The following is a 27072-nucleotide window of genomic DNA, read 5'->3' as shown; positions in this document are numbered from 1 at the left end:
GCCATACACAATAAATGCGCTATATAAATACCCATTACATTACATTACAATAGTCTTTGCTGCTCTTCCTTTAATAGCATATGGCCAACGAGTCATGTGTTGCAGCACAGGTTATTGAATCAAAAATAAATAAAAAATTGTTGTGAAAAAGAACATATATTCTACATTTTTTTTTACTTATGGTTAAAGTTGTTGCACGTCCGCAGGTACCCCCCTCTGACTGATCAAGTTTTAGCTACTTGTACAATAAGGTAGCATTCAGAAAAAACAAAACGCCCGTGAAGAAACTCGACAGAGGAATATAAAAACCTAATGCCAGTTAGTGTCTCGGAGGTGTTATTGCAGAGCGACACAAAGCACACAGAAGTATAAATGCATTACTGCGCACAAGACAGGTGCCGTGGGTCATGCCGATCACTCTGCAGAAGTATAAATTAGCCTTTAGGGTAGGGATGTCTAGATCCGATCATGTGATCGGAAATCGGGCCTAATCACATGGCTTCAGACTCTATCGTAATTGGACTTCACCTCCCGATCAGGACTCAAATATAATTACATCATATTATTTTTGCAACAGATCTATAGTTATGCAACAGCACAGAGTTAGACCTCTTTCTTGACATGACACAGAAACAACAGCGCATGCGGTATGACATCACTTTGTTGCAGAGATACTTTTGGTTAAACACAGGCAAAGAACATGGAAGAAGCTTGAAGCGGATAGCGCGAGTATATCTACAGTCTGGAGGTATTATAAAGTTAATGATGACAACATTGCCATAGCAAACTATAAGATATGTAAACTTAGGATTGCCTGCCAGCTATTTAAAGTTGATGCGCGGTTTGTTTTTATATAATTTTTATTTTTTTTTATATTTACTGAAGTCCAAAAGTGAAGAATTGATGTTAGTTATTACTTGAATGTTCAAGCTACCTCTCAGAAGTGCTCTGTTTGTTAGGAGAGTTGTTGGATGTTAAAATAAGGTGAATTAAACAAAAAATATGGAACATCCTGGATCTGTTTCTTTGTTTTTTTTAAATGATTTTTTTAATATATTATATAAGTATCGGATCGAGTTTCGGTATCGGCAGATACTCAAAATCAAATGACTCTGACTCGAGGGCAAAAAATCCTGATGAGGACATTCCTACCCTAGAGTATATTCAAATTGCTTCTATTATTCTGTTCCATCCTCTTTCTGCTTCTACATATCTGTACGTTTTCTGTTTTTCACAACATTTCGACAAGTTTTAAAGCTTTGTAGTTTGCAGTAACTGCCTATAGAACTGGGAAGCTGAGACTTTCTCTTTTTTTGTAGTTCATATAAGTTCAAATATTTTTGCACTTTAAATGCGTTTCTAGGTCAGAGTGACTCAGAGTGACAAAGTGAATGATTGAGCAGTTGTATTGGACAAGTGGGACCCAACCAAAGCTTTCCCAAATTGTAACTCCTAATAAGTCTGTGCAAGTATGGACTAAAAAGGCAGATGTTCCTGCATGTATGGCTGGGAGATTTCATAATGCATTTTATAGCAGAATCTGCATCTGCTGTGCGTGTTAAAACGTCAAAGCTGTTTGTTGTTTTGCACGTACGTATATAGACTTGTATTGGGCCACAAGTGGGAATGGTTTATACAAGGAGTCATAAAGCAGTTTTAATTTAATTTGTTTCAGCATTGGAGAATCAATAGTCAGTCAATTGTTATTTAGCCACACAAACAAGGGCTCCGTGATCAAACACAGCCTGATTGCTTCACATCGAAGCACGCCGGCAGGAAAAGACGAGCTCTGTCTGTAGCGATTATGTTGTAGTTTATGGCCATGTGTAAAGTCGGACATGGCTGTCATTGATGCGCAAGTCTTGTTTGCATGCCGGCACCTCCCTCCCAGACATACGGCACAACGGAACAGTCGGATATCCTTAATTCATCAGTTATGGAGTGACTTGTCGTGGAATCAGAAGGGAAGAAGAATGATGACTAAAGCAACTTTGTAGCTTAAGGTCCCCTGTCAGTCATATCCTAAACAATAAATGCTACCGGGGTCACATGGGAACCAAGGCAGTTGCACAATTTCCCCTGCAAGCTGTAGGTCTATGGCCCTCCTGGGTCTGCTTCCTGTCTTCTCAGTAGACTTGCATGCAAATTGGACCCAAAGGGTTTCTTTGCCACGCAAGAAAAAAACATAAAACAGAAGAGACAGAACAAACGGTCATTACGCTAAAGAGATCTGTCAGTCTTGCTGGTCCAAAAAGCAGTCCGTGTCTTGCTGTGCCCCCTTTGATACTGAACGTTTCCCTGTTATAAAAAAAACCTTTGTTCCCAGCCTGCCTCTGCACTGTTGCCGTTTGATAGAGAAATCCCTAACATCCCCTGTTCCGCAGTAAAGCCAGGGATTTGCCATCCCTCTTAGGCATAAAGACTGTCCCCTCATTCGGTTTGAAGCTGTACCAGTTTTGCCAGCTGTCGTGTTTCTCCCCCTCCCTTCTCTCACTGTCTCTCCATCAGACGTGTTTGAAGTGGCTCTGGCATTTGGCAACCGAGTATGAGGGCTTTGAAAATTGGCCTGGCTGAAAGTTTAATTCCAGCGCCTGAGTCACAGGAGGTGTAGGGACGCATGCCGACTCGCTACGTTTGAACCTGTGCTTTGAGTGACCTTATCAGCTCCAGAGTCTCCTCATTAATGTCATTAGAGAGTCTGGTGAGAAGTTTCAGGCCATGTCTGCGCGCACATGGGTATTTGAGTTCTTCCTGTCTTCGTTTTAGACTAAATCTCTGTCAACGCGAAAAACGCATTGTGAATCGACGGATGTGATAAAAGCAATATGCAGGGTTCACACCTAACTTAGAATAAAGTATTTGTGTAAAAAAGTCATTCATTTTCCTTCAGTTCAGTCTTTTATTTATCAGGTGCGCCACAGTGGAATGATCTGCCAACTATTCTGGCATATGTTTTACACAGCAGATGCCCTTCCAGCCGCAGTCCAGTACTGGGAAACACTCCTACACATTCATTTATACTTACACTCATACGCCACGACCAATGTAGTTTATTTAGTTCACCTATAATAATAATAATAATAATAATAATTCCTTACATTTATATAGCGCTTTTCTGGGCACTCAAAGCGCTTTACACAATCGGGGGATCTCCTTATGCACCCCCAGTGTGCAGCATCCACCTAGATGATGCGACGGCAGCCATTTTGCGCCAGACCGCACACCACGCACCAGCTGATTGGTGGAGAGGAGACAGTGATGAAGCCAATTGAATATGGGGATGGTTAGGAGGCCATGATGGACAGAGGCCAGTGGGAAGATTTGGCCAGGATGCCGGGGTTAAACCCCGACTCTTTTTGAAGGACATCCTGGGATTTTTAACGACCTCTGTTTAACGCCTCATCCGAAAGACGGCGCTCACTAAGCAGTATAGCGTCCCCGTCACTATACTGGGGCATTAGGACCCACACAGACCGCAGGTTGGGTGCCCCCTGTTGGCCTTACTAACACCACTTCCGGCAGCAACCTAGCTTTCCCATGTGGTCTCCCATCCAGGTACTGACCGGGCGCAGCCCTGCTTAGCTTCAGTGGGCGACCATGTGAAAGTTGCAGAGAGCTAGCTGCCGGCTATAGCGCATGTCTTTGGACTGTGGGAGAAACCAGAGCTCCTGGAGCAAACCCACCTGAACACAGGGGGAACATGCAAACTCCACACAGAAATACCAACTGGCCCAGCCGGGACTCGAATCAGGGACCTTTTTGCTGTTAGGTGACAGTGCTGGCCCTGAGCCACAGTGCTGCCCATTTTGTCCAATCAGATCAGACAGGATAAAGCAGGATGCACGATGTCAAGAGATGGAGAATCTTGTTTTAGTCGTCACACAACCACATTGTAACCAAAATGTCTGTAAATCTTTTCTAATTTTTAGAGACCTGAAACGAAAATTTCATGTGTACAAATGGCTAAACTGTGTAAAACTTTGGTTTTGAAAGTACCTGTTTTTGTCCAGACAAGGCCTCAGTCTGGATAGAACGTTCTTTTTAGGTAAGGCAGTCACAATCAACCTTTGCTGTTCCAGTTGTTCTCCCAACACCGACCCCAGAGGGACCTCTTCTGTTTGTGGTCCATCTCTAAGTCCACAAGATGAAGTGTTTGTCCTGTAAATCAGGTCAATATAACAGCCGGTGATTAAAGACATAGCCACAACTCAGCCGAGGCCCATAAATAGCCGCCGGTCTGGCTGTGGATTCTCTCGCACACGCTGGCGTAAACGCAGCGCCACGCTCTTGACGCAGAGGAAACTAATCCCCGTGCTTCAGGCCTGCTCTTAGACACACATACACACCGGATCTGTTTCGAGGAGGGTGACGGGGTCTGATCATCAGTAAACGCGATCTTCCCCCAAGAAACCCACCCGTCCACTCTGATAAGCGCTAATCCCGGCTCGCGTGGAAGCATGACCGAGATCAATTAAACTAGCGCCAGATAGCAATCAGAGCTGCAGGCCAGCCATCAAATGAAGGGAGGAGACAGAAGGAGGAGAAAAGAATCAGTCTATCTCCTGCTATCTTTTATCTTCCCTCTTTTTCCTTTATCTCGCTCTCTCAGTGCCGCAGTCTTCCTCAGAGCCCCGACGGGCAAAGCTCAGGATCGATTCTCACCGCCACCTTACAGCTGCGAGAAAAAGACAACAAAGAACAATAACCATCATCATGGCCACCTCCATTATATCACTGGCCATCACGAGGATCGTTATCTCCCTGAATGATGCTGCTCTCTGGGGCCGGTTACATCAGCAAACTGCGTTTCCAGATGTTCATGAATGCCTTATCTGTGGGGGTTCTTCTGTGATGATTTGATCAGTTGTTTTTGTTGTTTATGGTGGTAGCGGTGTCTTACAGCTGAGTTACACGTGCAGAAACAATCAGGAAAGGTATCTTTTAACGTATCGTCTCAACCACAAATAGAAAGGAATTAGATTTTTTTTTTTTGAGTCACATGTACAGCTAAAGTCAAAATTATTTGCCCACCTCTGAATTTTTGTTTCTTTTTCAGATCTTTCCCAAATTATGTTTAAAGGGGCAAGATTTTTTTTTTTTTTACATTTATTTCCGATCATATTTTGTCTTCTAAAAAAAAGTCTTATTTGTTTTATTTACGCTAAAATAAAAGCAGTTTTTATAAAAACAAAAAAAAAACAAACAATATAACACGACTTGCCTAATTACCCTAACTTGCCTAGTTAACCTAATTGACCTACTTTAAATTTAAGCTAAATACTAGTATCTTGAAAATATCTAGCCAAATATTATTTACTGTCATCATGGCAAAGATAAAAGAAATCAGTTATTAGAAATGACTTATTAAAACTATTATGTTTAGAAATGTTTTTTTTTTTTTTTTTTTTTTAATATTATTTTTATGAAACAGAAATTGGGGGAAAATATATACAGGGGGGCTAATAATTCTGACTTCAGCTGTATACAGAAGGCATTGAGTATTATTCACCAGGTCCCCCGGTGGACCACTTTCACAGGAAGCCCACAACGAGATTGAACAAGAGAAGCTTTTGAGTGAGGAAGTTGTTCTATTCTACTATGCCACACTATAGACTACTAGACTACACTTAATATTTGCAGTATGTGTACTAGTGCTGAATATACTGTTGGTACTAAATCTGAATAATATTATAATATTTGTCAGTGCAGTATTAAACCAGTGCATACCTTTTGATTTTATATATATATATATATATATATATATATATATATATATATATATATATATATATATATACACACACACACACTATTTATAAAAATTATAATAGTATCTTAGTGGTATAAGAATAGAATGACATTTGACTCTAAATATAATGACATTTATTTATTAAGATTTAAAATAATAAAAAAAACAATAAGGATTTTTTTATTGCTTTTGTAGTTTATGTATTAGACTTTATTATTAAGGCATTTAGTTTCATTTATTAATTAATTAGTTCATCATCATTTTTTGTTTAAATTTAATTTAGTTAATTAATTAATAAATTTAACCCCTGTCCCACCCCACTGTTGTTTGCTTGGTCAGATAAAGTTGCAGCCGGAAGTAAACAAGAATAATTTATATTATTGATAAGATTTCCCATTCATTGCATATTATTAACGCCAACCCTTAACCCATCACAGTACTGTAAAAACAGTAGTAGTACCGAGTATTATTCATTTTATTAATTAAATCAACCAATAAATTGTATTTTTAAAAAATGTCTACCGTAAACCAACCCAGCACAGTACTGTAAAAATATGAATTATTGTTATACAGTGTCATAAAAGTGATGCTATAGTGATGTGCGTATCTGCAGCTTTATCCCATATAGACTTTACCTTGCCCCACCCAGCCCTGCCCAGAAACTCCAATCAAAGTTTTCATTCAGTCAAAAAATATAACAAAGTTTAATGTTTTATTGATTTATTTTTTATGACTCATTTGGTAATTGAACCCTGTATGTTGCTGTGTTTTACTGGTTTTGTTCACAGGTGATAAACCAGGCATAATGATTAACATTCAACTATAACCAGGCATAATGATTAAACAGTGAACTAATAGGATGTGCCATTATTAGTAACTGTAGGTCGGTCTGTCAGTGCTATTTTCGTTCTCTCATCTTCAGAGCTTCACATCTTCGCGGTTGTAGCTCCTGTCATCTGAAGGCAGAAGCCATTGACTGAGTGATTGACAGCTGATATTAACCAATCATTTGCGTTCAGTTTTAGAACAGTGGGCCAATAAAAAGAGCACAAAGGCGGGGCAAGCATTGCAGGCTTTTTGACTTAAGCAAGTTCACATAACAACTGTTTTAATCTGTTCCTGAGTAGGTGCAAAGATGCATTCTGCATAAATGTCTCCTAAATCCGCACACCCTCCTAAAAAACACGCGGTTTTCCAGTGAAAACAATGAAAATGTATGCACTACAGTGAACTCCAACCGAACTCTTGTCTTCTCTACCAGCTGTGGGAAAAGCCATTAGAACGTATCACTGTGCCTATTCAAGCATGAGTCCTGTGGAAAAAAAGTGATAGATGGGTGGTCATTTGTTTGTAACTATTTATTTATGGTTTAGTTATGGGTAAAGGAAAGACCATGTGGTCAGGTAGTGAAAACGGTAGGCAACAATTAATTAATTCCTTATGAATAAATTGATTTTTAACAACCACCCTCACGCCCCACCTACGACGACGATGGCATCGTCCAACCCTAATGATAATGGTCCAAAAACTACACCCAAATTTATTTTATTGAAAAATATTAAATACACATTTAAAAAAAGAGGAAAAAGTCAAGACAAGCAAAATTTTTTTTTATTTAGTTTTATTTTTGCAATATTTTGCTCAAATTTAATTGTATTATCTTTTAATGTCTAAATATGTTTGGTGACTAAAATATTATTTTAATAAATATATCTGTTTAATAAATCTGTTTTGTTTAAATGCACCAAAATACATGCCTATATTCACTGAGAAATTGATAAAAATATTCATTTTCAAAATGGGCTGTACTCCATTATGCTGAGCACTGTGTAATGTGTTACTTGATTAGTGTATTCCTGTTGGCCACAACCCTGTCCATTACAGTACACCTTCCATACAGTCAAATGTGAGGGTAATAATGTTAGAAATACATGCCAAAAGTGTTTCTCAGCCTCCCTCAAGCCTTATTCATATGCTCTACCAATCTGAATGTTGTTCCAGGACTGGTAAAGATGTTGATCAGTGAATAAATCACCAGGGAATTGCTTTCATTATTCATTACACTACCCAGGGATGCCATTCTGGTCCTGTTTACACCTACTAGTAACATCTGTCTCCAGGTGATCCAGTCACAAGTGTTGAGGCGAGACACTGTGCTGTTCACACCTGGCAGTGTCATGCATTTGAAATGCATCTCCTGTGACCATTTGCGAACGAATATCAAGAGGTGTTTTACTCTGTTGATGAATGCAAAAACTCAAATAGGAAGGCAGAATTCACAACTAATTCACACAAGACGCGTTCTGTGATATCTCATGCACGTGTTTTCCCCAACTTGTCATTTTTTGTTGATTAATTTGCTTCTAAAGCTACATGTAACATGTCATATTTTTGGCTGCCTCGGTTTTCACAGTTCGCGTCGCATATTATTTGCATGGTGTTTTCACCAATTTAGCGCTGTCGGCTTGAAACTTGTATCAAACCAGCTTTGACAGTTCTTTAACTGCCTCCCATATTTTATGAAGTGCCTAAATTAATTTGTTTTTCTTTGTTTTGTATTGTTCTCCGATGTAAATATCTCGCTATTCTTAAAATAGCACGCATTAGCTTGAAGCAAAATAACAATCTTATTCTCGAAAGGAAAAAAATCAGTTTTTCTAGTTACTTACAGTATACTTTTATCCATCTTTGAAAACAAGACTATTTCATGCCATTTCCTTTTCAAGTAAAGTAATCATGTTTAGGATGTTGACATATTTCCACTGCCAAACAAGACACAATACAACAAATTGAGTTTGTATGCTTTATTCCAGTATTTTCTATCTGCCTCTCCTGAACTCTCCCATTTTCCCCAGAGACGTGCAGCAAAGATGCTGCAGAATTTCCGTCTCGTTTCCCTCCAGCTCAAAGATAGGACAACTCTGGCTACGTGTGGAAATGTCCGTGCGAGCATGCTAAGGTATTTTGGCTTGTGAGCGCATTGACTCATAGACTTCCGTCTTATAACCCAACAAGTCATCATCAGCTTTGTCTGCCTTGCCCCTCAAATCAACAGAGGAAATGAACCATCTGCTGTTTCTTGTGACCGCGAAAACACACGCACATACACACCCTTCCTCAGCCGGGTCGGCCCTCCATCCTCTCCAAATCTCCAATCTTGTATTTCCCTTGCTCCTGTCAAGGCAGCTTCAATTACATCCCTCCCTCCAGCTTATGTCTTGGGTGGATTACACACGCTCACTGTGGGCTGGCTGTATGTAGGCTATGTCGGGCTTTCTTTTCTAACACCCTGCCTAAAGACAATGCCGCTCTCGCTCCCCAACAGCAAAATTCCTTCCGCTTGCCTTGGAATTTTGGTTGTTTAGGGGTTTAGACAACAAAGTCGCTAATAAAAGTGACAATTCTGAATCTCATCTTCAGCGCACCTTCATTGTTACCACTCACATTTGTTGTTTATTTTAGCTCAGGAAGTCTGTTTTCTTGTCTTTGCCAACTGGCTTCACTTGGAAGTGACCTATTTTGATAGAAAGGGGTGGGTGGTTGGTTTAGTCCGGGGTCTGGGAATCAGGGGCAGATTTGCTGGCGAGGCTGGTGTCCTGGAGCACATTTTCCACAAGGCCAGCTTTACGCTCCCCAATGTAAACACAGCAGTCGAGGGTATCACGTATAGTTGTACATCCTAGCGAAGTGTCCGAAAAAGAACTGGAAGCAGGCCGCAGTCAATGAGTACAGTTACATGGACACCAATACTCTGATTTTAATTAAGACAATATCCTGTTTAAGAGTCATGGTTTTGGATCCAACTAAAGTTATAATGGAACTACACATAAATCAAATTAAGACATGGAGTATTCCAATTTTAGCCGCATTATTGAAGTGCAGTTCAGACATGTAAACACCTTAAACTTTTATTGTTTTGTAGTACTTTTTGCTACACTTCGTTTCAGGTGTTTGACGATGAATAAATGAGCATGGCTTCAAGCAAAAGAGCAAATTTTTGGTGTGAGTGGGAAACGATAACTATTCTGAGAATTCTGGAAGAAATTTTGAAGTGTGTTTGTCAAGGGAGGATGGACATATCGCTAAGCTACAAAGCATGCTATTTATCTCGGATGCAGAAAAGCTAATTCATGATTTTATGACTTCTAGACTGGATTACTGTAATGCTCTGATCGCCGATTGTCCAGCATCCTCTTCTACTAACCTTTTTAAAGTTTATTAGTAGTAAAATACAGCTGCCAATATAACATGAAAATATGACCATAAGCTAAGTTAGGGCTTGGTGATATGGCAAAAAAAATGTAATCTCGATAATTATTTTCCATATTGGAGGATAGCGGTCTATACAAGTTGCTAATGCTTCCTGATAATTTTGATATAAGTTGTTAATGCTATAAAAGAGTACCCCAACATTGAATGAAGCCACAAAAATTAACGAGTCTATTAAATGGTATAATATTTTCGGCTAATACATTTTTGGTGGCTGAAAATTTGGGATATCTCTAATATCAACACACTTTCAGATTACCATTGTCGCACATTTCTGGCTGTAAAATCAATATAGTGTAAAAAAAAAGTCCAGAGCTTATCATTGGTATTGACACATTTTATCGCTATTCAGTATTGTTGTTTATTGGCCCAGCCCTAAGTGGATTGATTATCAAATTTTGCTTCTTGCATACTGTAACTAACATTCTGTCTTGCTACAATCCAACCCGCTCTTTAAGATCTCAAAAATTAGGCCTTTTGGTAGCCCTTAGTTAGGGCCGATAATCAATATTACATCGAATCTCAATAAAATTTGTCAATAAAAACAATAAGCTCTGAATGTTTTTTTTTTTTACTCTATATTGATCTAAGAGCCAATCACAGCATGTATGTGCAACAATGTGAATCTAAAAGTGTGTTGATATTAGAGATGTGCAAAATTTGTTATGCCATTTAATGAACCTTCTAATTTTTGTGGCGTCAGTCATTGTTGGGGTACTCTTGAATATGGGAGCATTAACAACTTATATTGAAATATAAATCGTTATCGTTCAATATGAAAAATAATTATTGAGATTTGCATTTTTGCCTTATCACCCACTACTCTCAGCTAAATCCACTAAAGGAGTTTTTTAAAGTTTAGTAGCTAATGACTTTATCTTTTCCAAATTTTATTGGAAATTAATAATGTGTGCCTTTTGTCAAGCTGCTTTAAAGCCAATATTTATTATAAAAGGTGCTATACAAATTAAATTAATGAATGAAATGGCAGTGGTGGCCGGTTGTTTGACAATTTGTATCCGTCATCTTTAGTTTTTGCATGCACAGTGTGAGAAATGAACTGCAGTTAAAATTGTTAGATTGAAAATGAAATCCAAAGAATCACATATGGTGCCATGATGGACACAAACTGTTGTTGAGTGAAATACTGGAGGAATCTAGCATCAATTGGTGATATAATGGTGTTAATCAAACATGTCAAGCCGGAACATGAAAGAAACATTTAAAAGCAACTCATGTAAACACATTAATCATCTTACTGTCTTATTCAGATTAAGGCAAATGATTAGATTACTGATGTTAACGTAGTCAACGAGACCAAGTGTTAATGTAGTCTGTGCAACCTCAGATAATTGGATCAACAATAACCCTTCATCAAAAGAGAAGAGTGTTGTTCGAATAAGCTTGAAATCCCAAACTTTCTGTGAGCCTCCCCACACCACCCCCCCAAAAAAACAAAACATAATGATAATAATAAAACAAACGCGTGACATTTCTGCTTGTATTCACTTTTGAAAATCTACCAAGCTGCCAAAAACCTAATTAGATTGAATATAGACTGGTTTCTGCCAACAACGTTCTTTTGTGGCCTTTTTTTTTTTTTTTTTTTTTGGTGTTTTGCTTTTTTGTGATCAAATAGCATGCTTTAAAAATGACTTTGGCTGATAATAGATTTTCTTGTGCATTTAGTGTTAGAAATACCATTTCTTAGTAAAGCTGTTTGAATAGGTTAAGAACATGTTTCTTTTTTTCTGTGTAACCATTGTGTAGCATCTTCTTTATGATTTAGGCATTGTTTTTTTTTCCCTCAGAAGGAATTCTTTTTTAGATTTAGCTTAGTTTATGTTGTGCGTTAAAGTGTGCCATGGTTATTTTATTTATTTATATATGTATTTATTTTTTTATCTATTTATTTTAAAATAATGGCTATTATACATTTTTCAGGCTTCCCATTGATCCTTGAAATCCTTAGGTTTGTGAATCTGAAATGAATTCAAGGCTCTGGAATGTTTTTCAAAATAATTGTTCTTAGATATTGGTCTTTGAATTTATTTTGAGCAAGAAGTTTCCTGTAAATAAAATCCCTAACAGTCCCTTTAGGCTGCTAATGTGTTATTTCTTTAACACTTTGTGTCCAATGCATGCTACAGTGCTTGAGTTATAATTCATTTTTTTGTGAGATACTTTACGTTTACAATTACATGACATTCATGCACAAAACTTGTGATTGTTTGTTGCTCAAATGATACAGAAATGTGCATTTTTCTTATAGTTATGCATATTTTTTAGTAAAACCTCTGGTTATACAGTAGTAAATAATATCCATTTAAAATTAATATCTAATATACGCTCACTTGTCATTTTATTAGGTACACCTTACTAGTACCGGGTTGGACCGCTTCTGCCTTTTGAACTGCCTAAATCCGTTGTGGCATAGATTCTACAAGGCACTGGAAATATTCCTCAGAGATTTTAGTCCATATTGAGATGATAGCATCACACTGTTGCTGCAGATTTGTTGGCTGCACATCCTGGTGTGGTCTTCTGCTGCCTGAAGGTTGGACATGTTGTGCATTCAGAGATGCTCTTCTGCAAACCTCGGTTGTAACGAGTGGTGATTTGAATTACCGTTGTCTTTCTGTCAACTGGAACCAGGCTGGCCATTTTCCTCTGACCTCTGGCATCAACAAGGCATTTGCACCAACAGAACTGCCACTCATTGGATATTTTCTCTATTTTGAACCGTTCTCTTTAAACTAGAGATGGTTGTGCATGAAAATCCCAGTGGATTATCAGTTTGTGAAATACTCAGACCAGCCCGTTTGACACCAACAACAATGCCACAATCAGAGTCCCTTAAATCACTTTTCTTCCCCATTCTGATGCTCTGTTTCAACAGTTCAATCTTAGTTCCATCAGACCACAGGACATTCTATTTCCCAGTGTAATTTAGCAAATTGTAATCTGGATTTATTATTGATTCTGGCTTGTTGATTTTCCAATGTTGTCACAGCATGTTTGAGGTTTTCCTTAAATACTATTCTACAGTTGTGTCTCCAATTAACTCCAATGTTGTCAATTAGCCAATCAGAAACTTCCAAAACCTTGACGCCATCATCTGAGCTTTTTCAGAGGCATAATAATCTTATTGTATGTAAACTTGACTTTCTCAAGAAATATCTCTTTCATTAATCTGCTGTTAAGCATAACAGAAACAAATTTGATAATCCTAACTTACCTAAAAAAGAAAAAGTTTAGTCACATTAACATCTGACTTTTTAAATAGTTATGTGCCTTTTTATACAGTGTATGTAAACTTCTTGTTTCAACTGTATGTATGTAAGTATGTATATCGAATTGTTATAATTTACTTTATGTTGTATAGCAGGGATGGCCAATCCTGTTCCTGGAGAGCTACCTTCCTGCAGATTTCAGTTGCAACCCATAATCAACACACCTGCCTGTTATCATCACGTGGTGTTCAGGTCCTAATTAATTGGTTCAGGTGCGTTTTATATGGGTAGCAACTAAAATCTGCAGGAAGGTAGCTCTCCAGGAACAGGATTGGCCACCCCTACTGTATTGACCTTATTCTAAAATGTGGAAGTGCGCCTGTTTTCGCGATTGTCTTAGAACACAGGTGTCAAACTCAGTTCCAAAAGGTCAGCAGCTCTGCACAGTTTAGTTCCAACCCTAATTAAACACACCTGATCAAACTAGTTGAGTCCTTCAGGCTTGTTTGAAACCTACAGGTAAGTGTGTTGGAGCAGGGTTGGAACTAAACTGTGCAGGGCTTCGGCCCTCCAGGAATTCAGTTTGACACCCCTGTCTCAGAACTTCCGATTCAGTCGCCTATGGGAGAAATTACTAGGAATAATAAATGGCAAAAAACGGTCAAACTACTTGCTCTGCAAACAAATGTTTGCATGACTATACAGACAAAATAGAATAATATAATAAGAAAATATCAGTTTGCAGCATCAAGCAGCTGAACGAGCTGTTTTTAATATCTGAAAATGAATGGAAGTCAGTGAGACCGGAAGTCTCGTGCCAAAAAGATTCAAAGCGTCTGCTCGTCGGCTGAGAATAAGGTGAATAGATTGTCTATGTATTTTATTTTATTTACCCAAGTGTAAAATAATATTATAAATAATATTATGTACATATGTTGCAAATAAATAAATAAAGCTATTAAATATAGACAGCTCAAGTACAGACATCTTCAAAATATTTATATATATTTTTTACTTTGTCGGTTTAATGTTGCAGTGTTAGTGATACGTTATCAGCTTTTTAAATCATCTTCATACGTCATCTTTTTTCTTTATCATTGACTTTATAAAGCATACTAATCATATTGTCAAAACTGCTACCATCATAGTAGCTTACCTGAGAAAAAAACATTCTGTTGCTGCTGCTGTTGTTGTTGTTTTCATTCTACTGTGCTTGTATAAAGTGTTTTTGTCGCTGTCAGCGGTGTAATTCATTGTATATTTTTACGTAAATCCCTAATCAGACATTATCCGTCTCCTCCAGGCCTGAAAGAAGAGCTGTTTGGGCTTGACTTCTCAATCTGACCCTCGGTTATCAGCCACTGATCCAGCTGTCGTGTGTCGCTCAATAACCTACAGCCTGATTCTCCATTAGATGAGACCTCTGACATTCTGAAGAGCAGGACGAACGACAACAACAAAAGGTGGGGGGTTGACAAAGCTAGATCTTAGCCATAAAAGATTATCTTTGTTGTAGTCACAGCACAGCAGTTAGCGCACATGTTCCTGACAAGCGGGATTGAGTCCAGATCACATTCCTCTACTCTAACCAAGGGGGTTCTGCTCATTGTCTTTTGTCTTTCTAGTGGATAAATGGAAAAACAATTGTATCCATGCTAGATTTAGAGCTTTATGTAAGTCACAGGCATTTCGAGCAGGATTAAAGGAACACTCCACTTTAAAAAAGGCTCATTTTACAGCTCCCCAAGAGTTAACAGTTGAGTTATACCATTTTTTTTTTTTACTCCAGCACTTTTAGCTTAGCTTAGCATAGATAAATGAATTGGATTAGACCATTAGCATTTCTCAAAAATGATAGTTTCCATAATTTTCTTATTTAAAGACTTCTGTAATGACATTGTGTACCAAAACTTAGGATGGGTATTGTTAAGGTTTTATCGGTATTACTACTGTTATTGATACCTCTTATCGGTTCGGTACTTTACCAGCACTCTTATCAGTACTTTTTGTAGTGTTTTTTTTATTAAAATAAAAATGAACAGAATTAACCAAACTTTATTTTATTATAATTTTTTTAAAATGTAAAATTAAATGAAAACAGTGACTGTAAAACAAATTAATAAAACATTTCCTGTAAAAGAATGTACAATGGTTTGAACATGCAGGTTGGCTGCAAATGACTTTTGATGAATGGTTTTTAACCATTCTTCTGGAGAAAAATCAACATGTTTGCCTTTTCTGGCAAAAGTCGGGACCTTTCTTGGCTTATTGTGTCTCCCTGCGGTTGAAAATACCCTCTTTGTGTTACAAAATGCTGTTAAACAATCAGCTGTTGTTAATTTTTGTGATTTATCATTAACACATTCACATAAATAAGACAACTGTCTTTGGGATTAAACGTAATCCAGTTTTGGAGCTTTTTGCGATGTAAAAAAAAAAAAAAGTAAAAATAATTTCTAAATAAACATAGTTTATTACTAATATTATTATTATATTTGTAAATGCAGTGATTTAATTAAATTTTTAATGTTTAGGATTTATTTAGGCTACTGCAGAAAATACTATTTTCAGTGTAACTGAATATGTGTGTTTATTAGAGGGCACCTATTTTACCCCTTTTTCAACATTTAAGATAAGTATTTTGCTTCTCCAGAATGTGTCTAAAGTTTTAGCTTAAAACACCAGTCAGATTATTTATTGTACCTTTCAGAATATTAGAATTTTCTGCTCTGAACACAATGTAGCTGTTTTTGTTGGCTGGGCCCTTAATGCTAGTTCTTCCCGCCCACCAGTTTGTGCTTCAATCTCTGCCTCGGCTTGGTCAGATAAACAGCACAGTGACAGACATGAAGGAAGCAGATCTCACGTAATGTTTGTGAAAAATACTACTGTAAGAACCTTACCAATGATTATTTGATGTATTTGTTGTGGAGTTAATGAGTCTATGAGAACGATGAGTCACACATAGGGCTGGGCCTAAAATCAATTACAATTAATGAACAATTATTTTATTTATTTTTTCCCCTCATAGTTTACTGAAGGGTTTTGTTCAGTAAATATGCTCACATATTACAAGTTAGATATTTTTGAATTATTGATTTTAAAATGATTCAAAGAAACATACACTATCTACTATCTATGATTATTTATTGAACATCAATGTTGAACAACTGAAATCAAAACACACATTGCCTAAAATCACTTTTTTTTTTCTTTGAAAGTGAAAATAAATAACTTGCAAAAAATTTGAAAAAATAAAGAAAAAAAAATAAGCAGCAGTTTTAAAAAAAATGAATAACTCTTGTATATTCTGTAAATAATATTTGAAATTTCTTGTATCTTCTATAAACAAATATTTTAATGGAAATAATAATTTGAATTTAATGGAAAATATGCCGTCTTAAGGCAACTCAGCGCATCTTCCAGTCATCGTCAATGTAGTGCAAAGTAAAGCTCAAGAGTGGGTAAAAAGCGGACACGCACGGTCAAAAACTAAAATCTTTTATACTTGACTTGCTCGACGTTGTACTATCGGGTGGAACAAGATTGCCAACAGTGCAGACGAATATCAAATATCGCAAATTACAAAAGGTTGGTCTGTTAATTTATGCTACTATAAAGTAACGTTTAGTTAGCAGTAATTCTCCAGTATCGATAGCAGAACCATTAACGTCAGAGCTTATTATTGTTGTTGTTGTTATTATTATTATTATTATTATTATTATTATTTTAATTATTATTATTATTATTCATTCATTCATTCATTTTCTTGTCAGCTTAGTCCCTTAATTTATCCGGGGTCACCACAGCAGAATGAACTGCCAATTTATCCATCACGTTTTTTTTTTTTTTTTTTTTTACGCAGTGGATGCCCTTCTAGCCGCAACCCATCTCTGGGAAACATCCACACACACACATTCAAAAACACACTCATACACTACGGACAATTTAGCCTACCCAATTCACCTGTACCACATGTCTTTGGACTGTGGGGGAAACTGGAGCACCCAGAGGAAACCCACACGAACACAGGGAGAACATGCAAACTTCACACAAAAACGCCAACTGAGTTGAGGTTCGAACCAGCGACCCAGTGACCTTGCTGTGAGGCGACAGCACTACCTACTGCGCCACTGCTTCGCCATTATTATTATTATTATTATTATTATTATTATGATGCTCAAATGAGAATGTTGTTCAACCTAGAAAATATAGCAACTCTTCATTTCCATCAATATTAGTACACAATGTAACTACAGAAGAGCTTTGGACAAGAAATTTTAAGCAAGATGCTAATGGTGCTATGCTAAGCTAAGCTTAAAGTGCAGCCACAAAACACAGTGATCATCTGAATGGATTCAAAAATGGAAAAAAAATTAACTGTTTAACTCATTGTGAGTTGTAAAATGACCCTTTTGTCAAAAAAGTGGAGTTTCTGTAAAGCAATTGCCACCGCAAGAAGGAATTACATATGACTTGATCATCCATTCCAGCATGAGCGGATTTACCATTTACCCACCTCTCCACAGTCACTTGGCAGAGTAAATGGAATAGAGATGCAACACATTAGAACTGTGACACTTTGTGACCAAATCTCCCATAATGCCTAAATAGTAAAGCTCATCTTCTAATCTGTTTGATAAAGAACTGCGGGTTCTTCGCGGGTTTGGGATTTATTCCTTATCCTGTTGGATCAAAGTGCCATGAAACTCTTAATACCGCGTTTATGGATGCATTTTGTTAATCTCAGAAACTAAATTTGAGCAGTGAGAAATAGAAGCACTGCTGCTGTGTTGTGAATTTCAGTAGTTTTGTTGTCATTTATGTTGAGCAGTCATCATATTGAATGAAAGGCTCAGGACCACGCAGTGTCACCAAATACAAATCACCACTGAAAAAAAGCTAAGTGTACTTAGGTTCGTATATAATGATATGGACTAATGTCTCTTTACTCAAAAAGCTGGTACTCACTCTTATTCATTACATAGTATTCTGCCTTACGCAATTAAAGTCACATTGATACAACTGTTACAATTGTTTTACAACAAATAATTTTATATGAGTGCCATTAAAATTTAATGACATTTACTATAATTACATTTTAATGATGAATCCAATTTGTACCACTGTAGATGAGGTCAAGTATTAATGAGGCTGTTATATAATTCATGACTCAATCATATGGTCTTTAGGGTAATCATGTTTATGGCAGATGTATGACAGGTTGTTCTGTCTTAACAATTATGATATAATTGGTGTATATAATTTAGTAATATAACATAATGATAGTCGCCTCACAGCAAGAAGGTCACTGGTTCGAGTCCTGACTGGGCCAGTTGTCATTCTGTGTGCAGTTTGCATGTTCTCCCCATGTTTGCATGGGTTTCCTCCGGGTGCTCCGGTTTCCCTCACTGTCTAAAGACATGTGGTACATGTAAATTGAATGAACTGGCCGTAGTGTGTGAATGCAAGTGTGTTTGGGTGTTTTTACAGTACTGTGTTGCGGCTAAAAGGGCATTCGCTGTATAAAACATATGCTGGAATTCTTGGAGGTTGTCATCTTTGCATTTAATTAGTGAATATGTGAATGTCACTTAATGACAGCTGTCATATGAATGCATGAAATCTCAGTCATATTTGTGTTGTCATGATTATAAAGGTTTCATGACAGTCTTATGAACACTCCTTCAAGCAAAGTGTTTCCCAAAGATTTTTTTCTGCAGTGAATTTATAGTTTTTGAAAGTTTGCACTTGGCGGCACAGTGGCTCAGTGGTTAACACTGTCACCTCACAGCAAGCAGGTTGCTGGTTCGAGTCTCAACTGGGCCAGTTAACATTTCTATGTGGAGTTTGCTAGTTCTCCCTGTGTTTGTGTGGGTTTTTCATGTAAAACATATGCCGGAATAGTTGGCGGTTCATTCCGCTGTAGCGACCCCTGATAAATAAAGGGACTAAGATGAAAGAAAATGAATGAATAAATGAAAGTTTGTAAGACCTGTCTGAAGTTATGTTTTTGCTTTCAGAAAGTTATGTTTTTGTTCGCAGAATGTTGCTAGGCAACAGAGGCATGCATATTCAAAGGTACAGGAAAAAGTAATGCTTTAATGCATAGTTTGACCATCATGGACATTCAAGGTAACAATGCTCAGCAATCTTTTGTGTTTTGTAATTTCAATTCAATAGCAGTAATCAAACACACACACATTTAGGAATAGTCAGTCTACTATATTTCCTTTAAACAAATTTTAAATGACAAAAGGTCCAAAAGATTTCCTAGTTTTATTGTTAAGTGGTTAAAGGCATATCGGATAAAAAAAATGAATCTGTAAAGCTTCTCTGAATAGCTTGAAAACTAATGAAAACTAATTCATAATAATATGCACTGTTGTAGTTATTTAGAAAAGGTTATTTAGTTTTACTTTCACCTTCACCCTTCACCCGTTATTTTCCACCATATGTTAACCTTGCCAGCTTATGCTACATCCATTAAAACTTCAGAAAAACAGATAGTCCTTTTCCACACCTTTCTTAAAAAAAATCTACATATAACATTGTTTAAATTATTTTTGATGAGGGTTCTCATAGTTTATTTATTTTTTAAACATGCGAGAACTATTAATGTTAAAGATGTCCTTTTCATGATGTGATATTCCTGTGTTGTTTTATTAGTGTCAGCTAGTTATTTTGAAAAAAATTATCTTACTGAATATAATGAATAATTTAAATGTATCATTATTATGAAAATATTGGTTATATATTAGATTATAAAATTGTATACAAACTAGAAATTTTATAAATTAATTAACAAAAATAAATGTCACCTATCCAAGTTTTAGGAACAACAAATAATAACTTGACTTCTAGTTGATCATTTGGTTTCAGAAGTGGCTTATATGAAAGGCAAAGGCCTCTAGATTACGCTTATTTTACCAAAATAAAATATGATCATGCCTTAATTTTTAATTATTTCATTAGGAGAGTAAGGTCTGACTTTGCTTAGACAAAAGTTTTGTCACTGAACAGATATAATGTACAGTATAGAATATAAAGTCATGGTGCAGTGGAAAAAGAATGGATATTGCGTACGACTCCCATGAGCTTGGAGGACTGCATCCATACATCTCTGCAATGACTCAAACGTATTAATAAACTCATCTGGAATGGCAAAGAAAACATTCTTGCAGATCTTCAATGCCTCCTCCTTCATCTTACCCTAGACATGCTCAATAACACCTCGGGCTGTTGATGTTGGCATCCACTCTGCAGATCTCTCGCACGTCCCCATACTGAATGTAACCCCAAACTATGATTTTTCCTTCACAAAACTTGTGAACTGATTTCTGTGAGAATCTTGGGTCCTTGCGGGTTCCAATAGGTCTTCTGCAGTATTTGTTATGATCGACATGCAGTTCAGCAGATGATTTGTTGAAAAAATCGACCTTCTCTTTTCGAAATGTTCAACTAGAAGTCATTATTTGTTGCTCTTACAACTAAAATCAACGACAAGACAGGTAGTCTACACTTTAAAAATCCTTGGTTCCACACTATTAATTTGATTGAACAAAATGGAACTAATTTAACTTATTAGTATTTACAAATGTCAGTGGAATGAACTTGTCCCCCCAACATACTCAAGAATTGTGTTGATTCAGCTCGTTTTTAAATAAGTAGTTTGAACATGACTTTTTTTTTGAGTGTACCTCTCCTAAATACCTCCATCTTCCTCTCTTCTCCAGCTCCCGGGAAGCCTCTTGTTGTAGTTAAAACGTTTAACACCTTCTTCCCGTTGAGGGATCCCTACTGTTCCTAAAGCCCCTCTTGTATAGTTTGCCATGAGCTGTTTCAGTGACACAGAGGGGGTCTTTTCCTTTCTGTCAGGGTCTTCTGGTCCATATGGCTGCACAAGGGAGCCTAGGATCTTCTCTTCCTCCCTCGCGGAAGATGCAAGAACCCACACTGAGCCAACATGGCATCCTTTTCACTGTCACAGGCCTTGTAAACCATTCTGAGAAATAATGATGAGAAAGGGAAAGGGTGAAAAAAAAAAAGAGTAACTCGCATCCGCTTGTCCCTGGTTTCCTCCACCAGTAAAGTGAATGCGCCGAGCGGTGCTGTATAATTCAGTTTTAATGCGTTATATTGGATCCAGACAGGACAGATTGACTAAGCCTCACCCAGGGAATAAAGCCGTCTCTCTATTTTCTTTTCCCCTTCCCCCCTACCGCCACCATCTTTTTTTTCTTCTCCTTTCTCGCTGTGGGGATTTTCAACAAAAAAAAATATTCTCTCCGTTCGACTGTATCTCTCTTTCTCTCGCTTGCTGAGCCGCGGCGCATCTTAATTAGTGGTTTTATGGCTTCCCCAAGTTTCACTTCTTATTGCTTTGCGCTTATTTTATTTAAAAGCCATAATGGAAGCCAATTTCCTCCAGTTTGGCTTTGAGAGAGGGAAAAAAGGCATTTATAAGAGCATCATCAACTGCGTAATGTTATGATGGCAGGCATGGAGGCCTCTGTGCTGCCAAAAGGGAAAATTGCATTGTGTTTTTTGGTGTCGTGCTAATCAACGGACGATGATGATGATGATGTTTAGTCTGATGCCAGATTTGCCTCACTGTGCTGGATAAAGTTAGCAATAGCAGATTATAAATGTCTTTAACGCATTTATAGGTTTAGATTTAAATTATGAAACTAAAATAATATTAAGCATGGAATATAAATAAATATCAATATAAAATGTAGGCATTAAAACACATTTGAGATATCAAAATTAGTCAGAGTATCATAATTGCATGAATTTGTTGTTCAGTGTTGGGCTTGTTTTGCATACAAATGTTGGTTTTGTAGGCATCAATAAATATTTCTCAACTCAATTCCAGTTGATTTGTATTGTATTATTTCGCAGTAATCGCAAGCATCCATCTGTCCATCTCTCTATCTATTTTTTATTTAGTCTTTGTAAATTGGAGTGTTTTTAAAAGAAAGTGTGTGGTGCATATGAAGAAATGTTCTTTATATAAATTAATACAATTATTTAAAAAAATTGTTTATATTTAGAAATAAATATTGATTGAGTTGATCAGTTTGTTAAAACTTAAATTAAATTAAGGTCAGCACAATGGTTCAATGTTTAGCACTGTCGCCTCACAGCTGGAAGTTCACTGGTTCATGTCTTGGCTGGGTCAGTTGGCATTTCTGTGTGGAGTTTGCATGTTCTTCCCATGTCGGCGTAGGTTTCTTCCCGTGTGCTGGATTCCCCCATTGTCCAAAGACATGCGCTATAGGTGAATTGATTCATCTAATTTGACTGTAGAGTATGAGTGTGAATAAGTGTATATGGATGTTTCCCAATACTGGGTTGCAGCTGGAATGGCATCTGCTGCGTAAAACATGCAGGATAATTTGCCGGTTCATTCCACTGTGGTTACCCCTGAGGAATAAATGGAATAAGGTGAAGGAGAATGAATGAATAAATTAAATTCATCTAATTAAAATAAAAGGCAGTTTGGATCCAAATGTTTAACATCCAACAACATATTCCTCATTTTTACTATACACTGAAACTGTTTTATTTTTTATGGGGTATTTTCACTTGCAAATCTAGGGAATGTCTAAAATAAAAAATAAAAAACGCTTTCTATTTGATTAATTGAAACTTTTGAATTTAAAAATATAAACATTAAAATAACATGAAACGTGGCATTAAACTTGAATAAATATTAATATTAAATTTATTCAAACTTTGTTTGAATAATTTACTATTTAAATATTCATACATCTACTGTAACATATCAGAATGAGTAAAAGGGTCATCACATGAGTCTGTCGCTTTGCATTCAAGTGTGCATCTTTGTAGATGCTGTACCAATAAGCGTATTTTTCTATGTATTAAATATTTATAATATAATAATTCATTTTATATATATATATATATATATATATATATATATATATATATATATATATATATATATATATATATATATATATATATATATATATATATATATATATCAATTTTAAGTAAACTTGATGTAAGAATTCAGGAAATTTGGACAAAATAAATATTATTTTAAAAATATATTTAAAAATATATGTATATAATCAAAAAATATTCTGGTTTTGTGAAATACATCTGACATAAGAATTCACAAAATTAAACAATATATTTATTATTTGAAAAAAAAAAAAAAATATATATATATATATATATATATATATATATATATATATATATATGTGTGTGTAATTAAATAATAATAGTATTTGGGTTTTTAAAGTAAATTAAATGTAAGAATTCAGAAAAATTAAACATGTTATTTGTAAAAAAAATATTACAAAAAGTATGTTCATGAACAAAAATAATAAAATTTGGATTTTAGAGTAAAATAAATTAGTTTAAGAATTCATAAAAAAATGTACTGAGAGTTTTGAGGACTTAAATGTTTTCTTATTTTATTTTATTTCAAAGCCACAATAGCATCAGAAACAGCAAAATGATATGAACGCAGTCACGGAGGCCGATGTGCTGACAAAGGGAAAATTTCATTGTGTTTTCGGTGTCATGCTAATGAACTGTGAGCATATTAAGGGATGATGATTATGATGATGATGGTTGTGTTTGTCTGTGATGTTGCCAGTTCAAACTCACAAGTGCAAGCACACACCCCACCACCACCACCACTGTTCCAGCATAATACAACAAGTCAGACGTACAAAATGTGCATCTTTTATTTTTAATGCCTTATGAATATTTAACCATGCATGGGGGTCAAGTCCCCAGGAAAAAAAAAAAAGTGAGTGTATGAATCGATAAATTGGATTTTTAAATGGATGGCGGTGTAAAAAACAGCGGGTCTCTAAGAAAGCAGGATGCGAGGACACATCAGGAAAAATAAAGAACTGGAAAATTAGCTGATAGTTAATCGCTGGAGATTCATGCCAGGTGAAATTAACAGCGTATTTGTGACGCCCGTATGCGTGTTTGTGCCTATTCGCCCAAGTTTTTTGATTTCTCGTGGACTCTAGCCAGTCTCCGAGTATATAACATGTTTGTTGTGCTTGAATGTGTGTGTGGCGGCGAGCAAACACACTCGCTGTCATGCCCATAAATTAAATTCCGCAGATGGAAAACATGAAACACAAATAAATGTGCTGCTATGAGAGGATGTTTGCCAGCAAGCTTTTAGCTCATGGCGGCTTTTCCTTTTTTCTCCACCCATACTTTACAATCTCATACTTTAAAAGTGAGAATCATGGAGGCTATCTGTGCTGGGTTACGGTCGATTCCTCACGGTACCCCTGTCCTGGCCAGGCTTTGGCTGTATAGCAGCCGATAGTGTTTTCTGCATGCAGCTTTGAAAGAAACAGAGCCCTGGGTGAACTAAACACACTCCATCATCCCAGAGCTCCAGGTTCAGCTTTCCAGAGATATGGTGGAATAAAGTAGGAGAGGTCATGAGGGTCAGAAAAAGTGAAATAAACAATGCCAAGGGGTTGGAAATGGGAACTAATAGTTTACGCTTTGAATGTTAATGGGATAGTTCACACAAAACTTACAATTTTAGCATCAATTACTCACTCTTTACTAGTCACAAACCTGTCTGATGTTTTATTTTCTGTTAAACACAAAAGAAGATATTTTGAAAAATGTTGGAAAGCTGTAACCATTGACTTTCATAGTGTTTTTTCTTTTACCAGGTTCTAACATTTTTAAATGTCTTTTTTTGTGTTTAACTTATAAAGGTTTGGAAGCAAGCAGATAGTGAGTCAATTTTCATTTTTGGGTGAACTATCCCTTTATAACATCATTAATCAAATTAAAGTGTGTGTGTTTTTTTTTTTAAGTAAATACAAACAGTAAATTTAGGAGTTCTTAGCTATTGTTTGATACTAGTTGCAGGATTTGGCATCCTGTCCTGGGATATAAGCCTGAGCTCAAAGATACTTGAGCCCAGGGCTCCCACCTAGTCGTATAGTAGAAAGCAGACCAAAATTGTTCTCGAGAGCTCCTGCTGGTAAAGGAGGAAAGGGGGTGATGGGGTGAATGAGGGGGATTCTTCAAAGCCAAAGATAATGGAGGTAAGACAAACTGGGCTATTTATTGAAAGCTTGTAATTATCTGATTGATTGGTTTATCGATGAATGATGACATTGTATGGGACCAACCTCAATCAGTCATAGCATGGGCTCCTCTTGAAATTAGTTAATAAAACCTAACTTAAATAAAAACAATAAAACATTTTATTGTGTTAATTGTATTGTTTTTTAAATTATGTTTTTTTCAAGAATAATTTGTGTTTTTGTATAGATACTTCAAAGTGGATCAAGTTTGGATTCAGTAGGCTTTGTAGAAACTGATAAACATAATTCTATTAAATCCAGCGACCATCTTGCTGAGGTGAACGTGCTACCCACTCCACCACCGCGTCGCCCCTTAAAACGTATTATACTTAAAAATAATAGTAAAAATACATATATAAAATGATAAAAATAATCATTTTATTACTAAAGTATAGATAAAAAATGCCTGTTGGTACCAACAAAACATCTAACTGTAAACTAGCCCTTACTGAACAACAGACTAATGTAATTTGTGGATCTTGACACATTCTCTTATATTACATACTTTAGTATTTCAATTATTCATACTAATTTCTAAATATATTTATAATAATGTAATAAAAATATTTCGTAATAATAAAAACACCATTTTTCTCAGAAAACATGTCTAAATGTGCCGTTGCCTTTATATTTTTCCTGAATGTTGGAAAGAAATTTATATATGCAAAAAAAAACTAATTAATCTACAAATGAAGTTATGTGTAATAAAATGAAATGCCACAGGGAAAAACTATTGAACACATAAAGAAAGGGAGGTGTAGAAAGGCAGTGAAAGCTCAGACAGCAGCTAAAATCTCTCAGTAGTTCTTCAGCAACCCTCTCTGCCCTTCGTCATTATAAATAAATATTAGCTGCTTCAGTCCAACATCTACATTAGCAGGATGATGGAGATGAAACCAGGGTGGACGTTTCAGCAAGACAATGATCAAAACACAGCCAAGGAAACTCTCAAAATGCTTTCAGAGAAATAAAATCAAGCTGTAGAATGGCCCAGCCAATCACCTGACTTAAACCCAATAGAAAATACTAAGTCAAGTTCAGATTTGATAGACGAGACTCACAGAACCATCAAGATTTTTACACTCTGTTGAAGTCTGTGAAAACTCACACCTGAGCAATGCATGGGACTTTATTTCCATATGAGATTCGTCTTTAAGGTACCAAAAAAACTTTTATATTAAGCATTAAATATGTTTCAGGAGTTCAGACTTTATCCTTGTCTCATTCTATTGTTATTACACAACACTTTTTCAGATTTTTATTTATTTTATTTTATTTTATTTTTGAGTTTTTACCAAAATCTGGTTAAATTCCATGTCAACAGCTCCTTTAAAAATATTATTCCCTGGAAAACACATGACATGTGAGGGTCAGAAAAAAATGTAAAAACAAGACCAAAACAAGTAACAAATATTTGAAGAGTTGGATCTAGTAGACAAAGGGGTGATGATGGCTTGTGGGTGAGCAGGTAACCTAACCTAACCTGCTAGAGCTTTGTTTACCTGAGAAATGCCATGCAGGATGATACGGCGGTGGGATTGAAGCGCATGGCTGCCAGCTGCTGATGAGCGCGGCTTACGGTCATTTCCAATTCATTTCTGTTACAGAAGGTTCAGATGTTGACTTCACCACAGGCAGGTAGAGCGACTGAGCGCACTTATCTGACACTCTCCTCTCTCTCTCTCTCCTCACCTCAGAC

General features: G+C 36.4%; 1 protein-coding gene across 9 annotated transcripts in view; it reads left to right on the top strand.

Annotated features, from left to right (window-relative positions):
* The window catches only part of nphs1 (NPHS1 adhesion molecule, nephrin), a 486431-nt gene that overhangs the window by 141457 nt on the left and 317902 nt on the right, over nt 1-27072 (top strand). For all 9 annotated transcript variants that reach the window (XR_015508789.1, XM_087283293.1, XM_087283292.1 and 6 more), the window contains one exon: nt 14555-14714. The gene's annotated coding sequence lies outside the window, so the exon portion shown is untranslated. The remainder of the gene's footprint in view (nt 1-14554; nt 14715-27072) is intronic.

Source organism: Danio rerio, chromosome 15 (assembly GCF_052040795.2).
Source record: "Danio rerio strain M-AB ecotype USA chromosome 15, GRCz13ab, whole genome shotgun sequence".
Lineage (NCBI taxonomy): Eukaryota > Metazoa > Chordata > Actinopteri > Cypriniformes > Danionidae > Danio > Danio rerio.
Note: the sequence above shows the minus strand (reverse complement) of the source record. Positions and strands in the feature narration are given on the sequence as shown.